The 12,898-nt window shown below is 32.2% G+C and overlaps 1 pseudogene; it reads right to left on the reverse strand.

Annotated features, from left to right (window-relative positions):
- The window catches only part of LOC149562575 (floricaula/leafy-like protein), an 86,359-nt pseudogene extending 77,241 nt beyond the window's left edge, over positions 1-9,118 (reverse strand).
- Between the last annotated feature and the right edge of the window lie 3,780 nt (positions 9,119-12,898).

Here is a 12,898-nt window from a genome sequence, read left to right on the forward strand (position 1 = left end):
CCTCTAGATTGATATTTGCCTTTCTTTGTGGAATTGTATATAATGCATATATTAATAATGGAATATTTTTACCATAGAAACATAATTTAATCTCAAAGAACTAAACTTTGTTAAAAGAAAGCACTGTATTCTACATATAGAATTTACACTCTCCTCTATCATGTTTTCTTAGAAATATTCTTGATTTGTGGTCTGGCTCTTAAAAATTATCTATAAATATAGGCCATGCAGTTGTGTAATCAAAGCAAGTTCTTGAAGGTGGGGAGGGACTACTACTAATATGTTGATGGGATTACTATAGAATAGATATTAGATGTGATTTAGAAAGAAACAATGCAGGATTTTTTTCCCACATAATCATTGAATTGATGATCCATAACTTGGAACCCGAAACAAATTACTACTATGTTCTTTCACCAATGAATCGAAATTAAATGCATAGGGAAAATAACAGGGTAAAAACACAAACCTGTGTCACCCTTTTACAATGGAAAAGGCTAATTAAAGTATAAATGTTCACTTCAATGACATAAAACTAGTATTATTATTTAGTATTTAAAAATGAAATAAACTAGTGAATTGTGTAGAAATGGATGACGTTTAGGATTATAATTTTTAATAATTATTTGGAATAAGAAATGATATATTTTCCTATTTTTAAAGATAACTTTTTAGTCACTAAAAAATGCTAGAAATTAGGGGTCTAGTTCCCACCACAAAATGACATGGAAGTAAACTTATTTCCCTTTGATCTCAGACTATGTGATAGATAACATATGTAGCTAGAACAATCAAACAAAAAAATTGGCTTTAGACGTATATTTTCTCTTTTATAATGATGCAAATTTCAACTTATTCAAATCAATAGTTTTCATCTCCCACCACATTTTTCAAAATAAATGTATTGCAACAAAAAGAAACATTACTGATTCTAGATGAGGACTCTCTCCTCTATAACATCATATAATTTTAAAAAAAAATTGATATGATTTAATATTTTTTTCTTTCTCAAAACTATCATCTTCTCGAGTGTTAAAATACATACTTGTAGAATTTTTTAATTACAATATACTATATCTAATTAAAACACTGTAAAATCTATATGAGAATATTCATGACTTTGAGCTCTATGAAATGGTGTTTATACATTATTAAAGAAATACAATAAAAAATAGTAAGAGTTATTGAAACATCAGTATTCTAAAATAATTTTATTTCTTTAGTAATTGGATAGTAACTAGTATAACACATGCATTTAATAGACATTTCCAATTGGAAAAGTCCGAGACCATATATAAATTAGCTAGAATAAATTTATCAAGATCGTGTGATTCAATAAAATTAATTTTTAGATACAAATACTCAAATTTAGTCGTTTTGACAAGTCAACCTAAAAGTTGCCATAGCTTTGTACTTTTACCCAAAAAAAATGATAAAGACATGACTTTAGCAAAAATGAAACACAATTAATGATAAACAAGTACTTCAATTAACATACTATCTATAGATTACAAAAGTATGGCTCTATCGTAGCCACTAGAGAGCCATTTGGATTTTCTCTCTATTCACTCTCTCCCAAACTATTCTTTTTCAAGTCATTACCAAATCTCTTCCTCTATTACATTATGAGATGTTTATTTAAAGACCATCTTAATAATTGTCAACTCATCATTCAGATTCACATTTGGTTACATTATAATATAGTTTGAGATGACTTAATGTCAAAATTATGAAAATGTAGTGAGATGTCGGGGTGTCGCTACACCACCCATCAGTTCCTATAGTTATCCCTCTCTTTGGAAAGGGTTTTGGTGTTCTTTTAGTGGACCAAAATGTTCTTGTGACTAAGAGTGCACATGGGCTCACACTGAATGAGGCTTTGAATTAAAATCTTCAGATTGTAGGGAAGTTTTTTGGTGAAGGTTCTAAGAATACTGACGATATGGAGGCATATCCAAAGAAATGGGTTGGATTATTTGGATTTAACCCCAAAGGTAAGCACTCTTTTTCTGATGCTCTAATTAGGGTTTGGTGTAAGAATTGGGATTATTTTATCTTTAGTCCTAGCCCTATTATGGATATCTTGATTGCATCCCTAGAGTTCACTCATATTAGATGCAACTGATATGTCTTGGAAAGTGGGGGTTTAGTACCCTATATGGAAAGAATTAAAGATTCTAAGGGGGATATTAAGGACATGTTCCTCAAGGGATGGAATGTAGGTATGGTTAGTGTGGGAGGTAGAAATTTGTAGCTAATGATTCATATTATGGCTAGCATTATAAGTCTGAGCCCTAAAGGTAAACATTTCTACTTGGATAAGAAAGTTTTTGATCTTGTCAAAAAAAAAGATGATGGGAAAGTGGTTAAGGATAAGGGGAGGCATATTTTTTTTCATCAATTGCACTTTTTTGGAAAAAAGTACTAGTGTCGATTATAGAATATTTGACTCTAGATGGGTGTTATGATATGTTACATAATAATCACTTTGTTTTACGTAATCACTTTAGATACAAAAAAAGAAATCTTCCCTTTCTACTTCCTCCATTATCTCTCTCAAAGAGTCAATGCATGCAGAGAGAAACCAAATAAATTGATTCATCATGAGGGGCTAATGTGGTTGGTTTGTAGTTACATCATGAATAATGACATAGTGCAAGGCAAGAGAATCCCCAAAGCAGATGTTCTAGCCCCCAGCTATAAAACCACACAGTGCAAACACAACAACAGGGAGCAATAATGCAAGATCTAATACCAAACTATAGTAATTTATTCATAAAAGATAATTGATTACGTGCAATATGCTCAACTATAAGGCCTTCCGAGTTAGGGTCAGATACAAATAGAAAATTACAAAATCAGTTCTACAAGATCTAACTTACAACCAATCTCAGCTAGTCCAGATAAACAACTGGATAAGAACACCAAGATGAATCCACACTTGCACCCATAGGTCCACCAAGCAATCCTCTAGTTCTCAAGCCATAGTCCTAGCTCTTCAGAATTCACATATACTTCTTTCCTAAAAACTTCCTCACCAAAAGACTCAAAAAGACCTTTATTTATACTTGCCAAAACGGCTTACAAAACATTCTAGAACATACAAAATAGGAAGGCCGACCCAACAACGGTCAGGACACATCCTAGGAAAAGATCTTAAAATAAATATCATGATCAAAATAAATCCTATAAGTCAGCTTGCAGAAATCACGTCCAAATGCTGACACTCGGCATAAACTAGAAAACTCGGTAGCAACTGGAACTTGGTAGAAACTAGAACTCGGTAACAACTAGATATAGTGAGACATAAAGATACATGAGATAGGGAGAGTAAGCAATGACAACATGAGGGGACATGTGAGAGAGAGAGAGAGAGAGAGAGAGAGAGAGAGAGAGAGAGAGAGAGAGATGATACTTTGTAATAGAGTAATTGTCATGTGACACATATGAGGAAGAAAGAGAGAGGAGAGGGCCCAAAGGGTGAGAGAAATGGGCTAGCGATATATGGTAATCAGGAGAAATAGATGGTGAGAGGGGGAGGGATATAAGAGAAAGAAGAAATAGGAGAGAGAATAGGGTAGGGATGGGATTAATATAATAATTAGGGCATAGCATTGATGGACATGGTAATGAAGGAAGGAAGAGAGGATAATACCAATAAGTGGTGGTTAAGTAGGAGAACACATGCTAAGAGGAAGGTCGGGAGAGAGGGAAAGAGAGTAATTATGCGGGGAGATATATGTATGTATATGTTTAGGAAACAAAGATGTGAGAGAGAGAGAGAGTAAGAGACATGATGTAAAGATATATAAGGTATTTAAGGGGAAGCAATGGCTAGAGGCAAAGGGAGATGGAAGAAAGGTAGAAGGGGGAGTGGGGAGAGATAAAGGTAAATATAGAAGGAGGAAAATCTAGGCCCAAAATAGAGGGGGAGAGAAAGTGATAAGGGGATGCCGGTAAGGCATGAGGTAGGCATAGTGTGAAGGATGAGGGACAAAAAAATGTGAGAGAGTTGTTGAGACTTTAATTTAATGATTAATAAAAAAAATATGTATTATAAAAGTTGAAGCCTTAATAACTCTCTAACTCTTGATTCCCTTAAAGAAGTTTCACTATGACCTTTGCTCTATTGTAAATAATTATCTAGGTTTAAGTATAAAATTTATGCTAACACTGATGCAAATGAAAACTCTAATTTCAATCCAACATGCAATTCTAATTACTTGAATAAAAAAGATACATTTTGTTCATATTAATTATTATATATGTGGTGATTTTTATTTTTTATTTTTTTTCAAAGGGAAACTATTACATTAAGCATATTTTTGAAGAGAACATATAAATTATATAATTTATTATAAAATATGATATATTTAGTAATTATTATTTATTCCAGTAGACTAATAACAATAATGCCTTTCATTCTTCCGTTGCGAGTGCTACTAGCTTATATATAAAAAATAAGCTGAGAGATATCCTTCTCAAGGCGCCTATTTTCATAATTTGCTTCAGTGCAATAGGCACCTTAGAAGGATATCTCTTGGCTTATTATTATTATATATATATATATATATATATATATATATATATAAGCTAGTATAGGCACATGAACATTTTAATATATTCTGATGTTGCATTTAATGATTGATTTGTCAATTCTTCTTTTTTAATATATATTTTTAATTATCTAAGTCATCATTAACAATAACAAAGAGAGAAAGAGGATAAAAATTGTTCAAAAATATTAACATTAAAACAACAAGATATTAAATAACTACCACGGCTACCATAATAAACTAACTTAAATGTTGAATCTTTCCTCTATGAGGGATTTTTTTCTAGCACAACTCATATTGGTCAACCCCATGGAGATTACAATGAAATCGCTCTAGTCCCTTTCACTTTTTAGAATAGTTAGGTTGGGATCTCAAGAGCACCCACTTCCTTAAAAGTAGTCCTTAAGAATAGAATGGGTGCACTGAGATTTACAGGCATATTTAAAAAGAGAAGTTGTCCAATGGATATTATATGTGAATCCACTTTAAAAATTGGCTCCTAAATTCAAGAAAATGATCCTGTCATGAATTTTGAAAATAAAAAATTATATTTCTCATTCTTCTCTCCCTCTCTCTTTCTCCCTAATTACACTCTTTAACTCCCTCCCCTTACTCCTCTCACAATGTCAGCCCCCTAACATACTCACTCTCTCTCACTCACATGGCACTTTACCTCTCATAATTTATCTATTTATGTCAACATTGTGTCTCTTGCCCTATATCCTCTTTTCTGACTCTCTCACACGTATGACCCCTCTCTCTCTCTCTCTCTCTCTCTCTCTCTCTCTCTCTCTCTCTCTCTCTCTCTCTCTCCCTCTCTCTCTATCTCATGTTAGTATTGTCTACTCTATCTATCTCGTGTATGTTTATATCATACCCTCTCTCACAATGTCTACTTCATGTATCATCCACATCCCTCTCTCTCTCTCTCTCCTTATCACATATAAATCTTTTTTGTTTGGAATCTAGTTACCTCATCTTTCCCCACCCCTTTTTCCATCAACCCCCCAACCCCCCACCTCTCTCTCTCTCTCTCTCACACACACATCATATCTCCATATCCTTTGGACCCTAATTATCATCCATCCCTACTTGCCACATCTCTCTCTCTCTCTAATCCTTCCCCTCATCATTATCTCAAAAATTCCTCCCCCATCATCATTTCCATCCATTTGATGCCCTAATTATTCTCCTTCTCTCTATCTCATCTCTCTCCCCTTTGATGTTGTCTCTTTCTACCTTATAACTCCCCTCATTTCACCCTTTCTTCTATTTCCACCCATATTTACCATATCCTATCCTTTATTACCATTTATCTTTACGTCATCTCACTCCCTCTCTACATCATTAATCTCTTTAAGTTTCTCCTTTGCCTCCTCTCACAATCTCTTCCCCCTATTTACCCTCTATATCTACCCCATAGCTCTCTCACTCATGTATCTTTATCTCACAATATCTCTTGCACATGTTTCTCACCATATTTACTCTTATCTCACTCTCATGTCCCCTCCTCATGTCTCTTTATCTCTCACATTCTTTCTATGTCTACCTCATTTCTCTCATGCCCCCCTCCACACTGCCCCCAACACACACACTCTCTACCGTGTCCCCTCTTATTATTACTATATGCTCTCTCTATCTCTTGTATCTTTATCTCTCACATAGTGTTTACTTCATGCCTCACCCTCATAATGTACCCACCCTCTCTCTCTCTCTCTCTCTCTCTCTCTCTCTCTCTCTCTCTCTCTCTCTCTCTCTACCTCTACATAAATACATCTCTCCCTCCATAATTAATCTCATTATCCATCATTCTCCATCATACTCTTGCTCTCCCCACCATTGTATACATCTATTTTGGGCCTTATTTATTCTTTTTCTTAGTTAGCTCATCTCTCCCTGCTCCCCTTCTACATATCTGCATCTCCTGCCCCCCCCTCTCTCTCTCTCACACACATGCTTGATTTTGTTTCAAAGTTTTGACTTCACTTGTTAAATTTGACTTCATTTGTAAAGTTTGTCCCAATTTATTAATTTCATTTATATATCTATATTATAAAATCAAGTACATTTAATAGAACTTACTTTTCTTTAATAGTTTCTTTAATAGCTCTCTCTCTCTCTCTCTCTCTCTCTCTCTCTCTCTCACACACACACACACACACACACACACACACACACACACACACACCCTCCCTCTCCCCCTTATCTAACCTCTCTCTCATATTTGTCTATTTATATTATATAAAATTTCTAATTAAAATTTTAAAATAGATTAAATATTTATATCAAAATCAAAATCAATGATCATTTTAGTTTTTAATTATTTATTACAAAATTGAATTTTATTTTTTTTAAATTAAGCCAAGAGATATCTAATTCAAAATATGTAAAGTTTAGAAATAAAAATAGATCATCATAGAAACACTATATTTTAAATAATATAAATAATTGAAATAATCATAACTAAGATAGAGATAAAAATAATAATTGTATATGATTTTTTAAAACTTATTTTAAATAATAAAATAATAGAAATATCATAGAATTAATAATTCAATATAATCATAACAAATTAATAATAATAAATTAATTTGAAATTAAATTTTTAAAAAGTTAACAACTTATCAATTATTGATATTTAAAGAAACAACACAATCTTCAAATCTAAGAAACATCATGTAGTTGAAAAATATAGAAACATTGGATTTTTTTAGAAATATCTTATTTTGCTATAAGCTTTTTTAGATCTTCTCTAAACTTTCTAAAAATGAGATACACAAAAATAATATAAAGTTGTTATTATATTTTTTAATTACATGATATTTTTCTAATATTGTAATTGAAAAAAGAAAAAGTTTCTCACTTCTTTAGAAACATCTTCAATTTCAATTAGAAAAGTAAAAAGTTTTACTATATCTATATATCTTTCTAATATTCTATTTGTTCAATTGAAAGAAGAAAAAAATCTTATAAAAAAATATAAGAGAAATATATAGAATCAGTATAGAAAGTGGACGTTTAATATTACAACATATATTTGTTGTAACTCATTCCTTTACTATGGTACATAAAACTCAAATGTAGATGCCGTGTTATGCTTCGAAAAAAATTAATAGAAAATTTGTGAATTGTACTCTCATTGAATATCTATTACATGTTAGAATATACTATTATTATTGTAGAGCTTCAAAACTTGATTATGTACCATCAACCTACAAACTGTTGATTGTTTTCTTCTTTGACAAAATTAATTAAAATTTACATCACCTTCAACTCCACTCATAGTTGACATATCACAAATAAGAATACCAAAACGAATCTATACAAAACCACTACCTTTTTGAGCTCCACAACAATTTTAAACAACTATCGGATTGGCTCGATCATTGGGGGAAAATTTCCTTACCTTGTAAATGATCACAATGTAACCAAATTTTGCACTGGGAACAAATTTTGCTCCGTAGCTCACCTCTCAGCTAGATACAATGAAATGCTCGTTCTGCAACAAAAACCAATTATAGAGGCACATAAATGAGTGGATTTTCTTACCCTACCAATCTGTTTGGAATCTCTAAAATGAGCTCTGCTCCTGACTTGACGATCTGCTCAGAAACGCCACTCTCAATAGCAATGAATTCATCATCATTCTATTGGTTGAACCCTCCATACTTGGACAATATGTACCTATGAGAAAAATCAATACAAGGATTGAGAAAAATCAATACAAGATTTATAAGTCCTGACAGTTGTACAATACAAATGAAGAGAAAATCTAAAAAAGAAAAATCATAAAAGGGCTAGTTTATATTCTTGAACAGGGTCTCCTACACCTTGACTACCTTGGCGACAACAAATTTTCTCTTTGTCCGTTGTGTAAGAAAGGGTGAGACCATGGTTTTGAATGCCAAATACCACTGTTGATAAGTTGTAGCACATAGGGCGCCCTTCTTTGTTGATTTTGTGCATGCAAGCTACATTGTTAAATTCGTTGTTGAGATCCTCTTCCGAAATAGATTACGCCCCAAACTTCTTGCACTAGAAGATTGTTCTTTAGCATGGTGAAAGCATGCGCAACCTTCAATTCCCTAGTGTGGAGAAATTTCAGAAGCACATATATGTGCTCATGATCGCCCTTTTTAGACAGTGAAGGGGCACCTCAAAGGGCCAGTTTATATATCTCTTTTCTTCCCACTTTACTCTGTCCATTCGGTTAATGTTCGCACTGTCCATTCGGTAACGTTCGCACCATCTGCAAGCATAATGGCGTTTCAGAATGATCCCTGTGCGTACATCGCATTTGTTTAGGCTGGAATATCATAGAGTAATAACCTATGTGGCAGACAAGTCACATAGCCTTGCAAGTTGAACGACCGTCAATTTTTTAAAAAATTCTTAAAAGTTTACATTGAAATTTGCTTCCACTATAGGAAAGCCTCTTGGCTTAATTAGTCATAAAAATTTAAAAGTTGATAAAAAGCCTGTATTTGCTAACTTGAGGTCTTATGTAATTGTTTGAGGTTTAAGTCTACAGTTTTGGATGCATTTGGTTACCGTTTGTCCATTAACGTCTGATCTGTATGGACTGTCCACTAGCTATCTTGGACATTTCAAAGAGGTAAAAGTTGACTTGCCTATTTTAAAGACAGAGAACTCTATTTTCATAGTTATTGTTTCTTCTGCGAATAGTGTTTAATTATATTTTAATGGAATCGGGTACCTTATCAACAATCTCATTGTTTATTTATGTATGCACGCGTCATTGGTTGTCTAAAATTATAAGCTATACAAACAGGAATTCAATGCATTTAACTTTCTCTGGAAGTTCAACAGATGTAATGTGATTATTTTTTAATTTCCTGTCCAGTGTTGCATAAATCTTGTGGTATAATGACTGACCCTACTTTCCTGTTTTTACGTGATCATTCTTTTGGCCATTCTAAAAGCTTGAGCAAGCAAGTGTTTGGGATAAAATTCTGCCTCGGCTGTATATCATGGAGTCGTCTTCTCTGATAGTACCGATCTGTTGGTCTCTTTTTTAAGTTGTCCTTCTCCTTGTAAGTATTTGTTAAATTTGTCGGTCTCTAATTCTTTTAGTTGTATATTTGTTAAATTTAATATCCTTTTAATTTTAATTATAATCATTGTTAGATTGTTATCAAATTTTTTTAAGTTCTTATTTTGTTTTCTAATAAGTAATTTGATTTCTTTTATTTGTTAAATATAGTATTTTTTTTACTTGCAATTGTTATTAGTTTGTTAAATAAAATTGTTGATCATAGTAACATAACAGCTATTAAGAAAGTGGAAAATTATCTGTTTGATAGAATAAAACAAGGAATAATTAAAATGTCACACTTATGAGTGTAAGTTAGTCATTCTATTTTATTGAAAATCTTATTTTATATATAAGAGTTAGCTATTCTATTTTATTGAGATTCTCTTAAAATAATATATTTTTAAGAATTCTTTGAGTCCACAATTGATTCAATAGAACCTCTACTCCTCACATGATAGGTGCTAAAAAAAATTCTTTTTGAACCATACAATAAAAGTTTAATTGATTGCTATTTCAAAGATTGGGCTATTTTAAAGATCAAAATATCCAAAACAATAATATTTCAACCTTAAATTTATTCAATAAAGGCCTATATAAGAGACTGGAGTGATTCATTATCATAATTACATTCACAATTCACCTTCTATAATGAACACATAAATGGTTCTAATTAAAATTTAATATAAAAGTTAATGAAATGATGAAATCAAGTACATCGGAATTCTTGAACTTTACTAACAAAACTAGTGTCTTGTGTCCCTCAAATTTAGGGATGAATGCCATAGGAAAACGAGACAATCGTTAAACTTCTCAAATGAAAAAGGCTTGCGTGTGAGTGAAGGTATGTCTTAAAAGAAATTAAGAATGTAATACTATTTAAACAAAGTAACACTATTAAAAGAAGGTTGTACAAATTATTCAAAATTTTATTAGATAACTAAAACACCTTTAGCATACAAGTTAATTTTAATATTATGACCATGCAAAGGATAATAATTTGAGTGTAAAAATTTTTAAATCTACCAATAAATTCAGTAACTTTCTCTTTAACATTCTACTTACAATGCATTAAATCAGTGAAAGAAATTCAAGGACCAATGTTATTTTGAAACTATTGAGTGAAAGCATTAGCAAGAGTGAAAAGAATCATTATAATAGGGAGGTAGAGGGAAATACCATTGCAAGGCTCTATCCCTAAAAGTACATAGGAATAGCTTATCCATAAGGCTATAGTCATGATAAAAATCACTACATATAGCTTGGAAAGTTCTAACATTTATTACGGGATCTCCCTTACCATTATAAGTGTCAAGATGAGGTACCTCAACATGTTGTGGAATAACAATACAAAGAATATGTAAGGAAAGAGAATTAGCAACATCACATGTAGGAATATTGTACTTAGATTGAGTTAATTGAGCATGTTGTTGTTGTAAAGTAGTGACGATTTAATCCAATGTACTAATGGTAGGATTGAAAGAAACATTACTAGTAATAGGTATGCTAGATGGATTAAGAAAATTAAAATAAGAATTTAAGGAATATTTAAAGATGTTGGCAAGGGATTAGAAGGAATGGGTAAAGGGTTTGAATATGTAAAAGGAGTGGACACTTAGGTAGAATTAGTCATAAGAAGTGGAGCATATGTAGGTAGGCTAGAAAGATTGCAATAAATTGGGATGGAAGGTTCAATGGTTGTGGAAGGAGGGGGATATCCTATCTCATGAGAACATTCTATCAAAGACTTAGCACAAGTATTAATAAGGTGAGATATATTGCGTAAGATAGAAAGATCATTGTCATCATTATTAATAAGCTTCTTAAGAGCTTCAACAACAACAATGCTATCGGAGTACTATAGGTTGGCTATGGGAGTACTATAGGTTGGACTTTGTGTAATTAAGATTATAAAAGAGGATATAACAAGAGGAAGCCCCAATGAGATCTAACTATGCAAATGTAGTAAAGAGCATAAAAGATAGATATAACCACAAGATAGCCAAATCTTACTCTATGAAAGGCAATAAAATACCTCAAAAGAAACTATCCAACTCCACGAAGAAGGGGGACTCATCAAGTTCACCAAAAGAAGGCAAGCACCCAATACAAATAATTTAATTCCAAAAAGAAAAGGGGCACAAGTTGAGTTCACCAAAATATTTAGTGGTGAAATAGAAGCACTTTAAATAAGATGTAGACTTCCTCTTTACATGGGTCACTAAGCCACTCAAAAATGTATGTCAGGGAAAAAGGGAATTTTCCAAGTATGATTCTACTAATGATCCAAATTAGATTAGCTAGGACACAAAAGACCAAGGGAACTAATACTAAATACAAATTATAAGGAGGAATATAGTACAAGGAAATGTACTCTCTTCAGCCCTTAATAAGATAATGTGAATGTGGAATTGAACTAATTGTATAATAATGTAAATCTAGATGCTACGTAAAGACAACTAGCTTGATTAAGATGTAAATATAGGGTAATGGTATGGAAGAAAACAAAATATAAATGACTCACCTTGAAATGTGTAGAGGAAGATGTGTTTTTTGCTCTAAAGCTCACAGAACTAAATTGAATTTGAATATCTATTTGCAGATTATATAGTGAAACTACAAAAGGAACAAAACCTAGAAATCTTGTGAAGATGGGAAGATATCCTACATCCAGGTCGACGTAGTTTAACCATTTGCAACTGATGACAATAGAAAGCTTGCAAACTTTAGTTTCTAGATTTGTAATCTTTTGTTCTCCCAACCTACAAATTAACAAAAAAAATAAAAATTGTTTGGGGGTTGGGGTTTGATGAGGGCTTGATCAATTGGACTTACCTTGATCAAGCCCTAGGTTAAGGAATTAGCCATAATTGAGAAATGCAAATGTAAATAATTGGAAGACATGATAAATGTTAGAATTCACCTTCCTTGTATGTGTTTATATGTATTGTTTAGATCTTGAATTAGGGATGTAAGGTATTTCCACTCTTTGTAATAGATCTACCATAATCCCATCATTGTGCCATGGATATAAGTGTGCACCAATGAAGAAGATGATGAATGCATCAATATAGATCTCCTCCCTTGATGGCCAACAATATGCTATATCTTGAAGAGGAAATTCTTACAAAGGCAATAGAAATATCATTTCTTGAATGCTTGAAAAACTTGAATACATGAACTCTTTGAATGAGAAAGGGAGAAATATTCACTTGAGACAAAGAGCTTGAGTGCATGAATGAATTGTAGATATAACTTATGAAAATGAATCCTCCAAGTCTTCTTATAT

Source organism: Cupressus sempervirens, chromosome 4 (genome assembly GCF_028749045.1).
Source record: "Cupressus sempervirens isolate cs-2001-9-10 chromosome 4, ASM2874904v1, whole genome shotgun sequence".
In the NCBI taxonomy this organism is placed as follows: domain Eukaryota; kingdom Viridiplantae; phylum Streptophyta; class Pinopsida; order Cupressales; family Cupressaceae; genus Cupressus; species Cupressus sempervirens.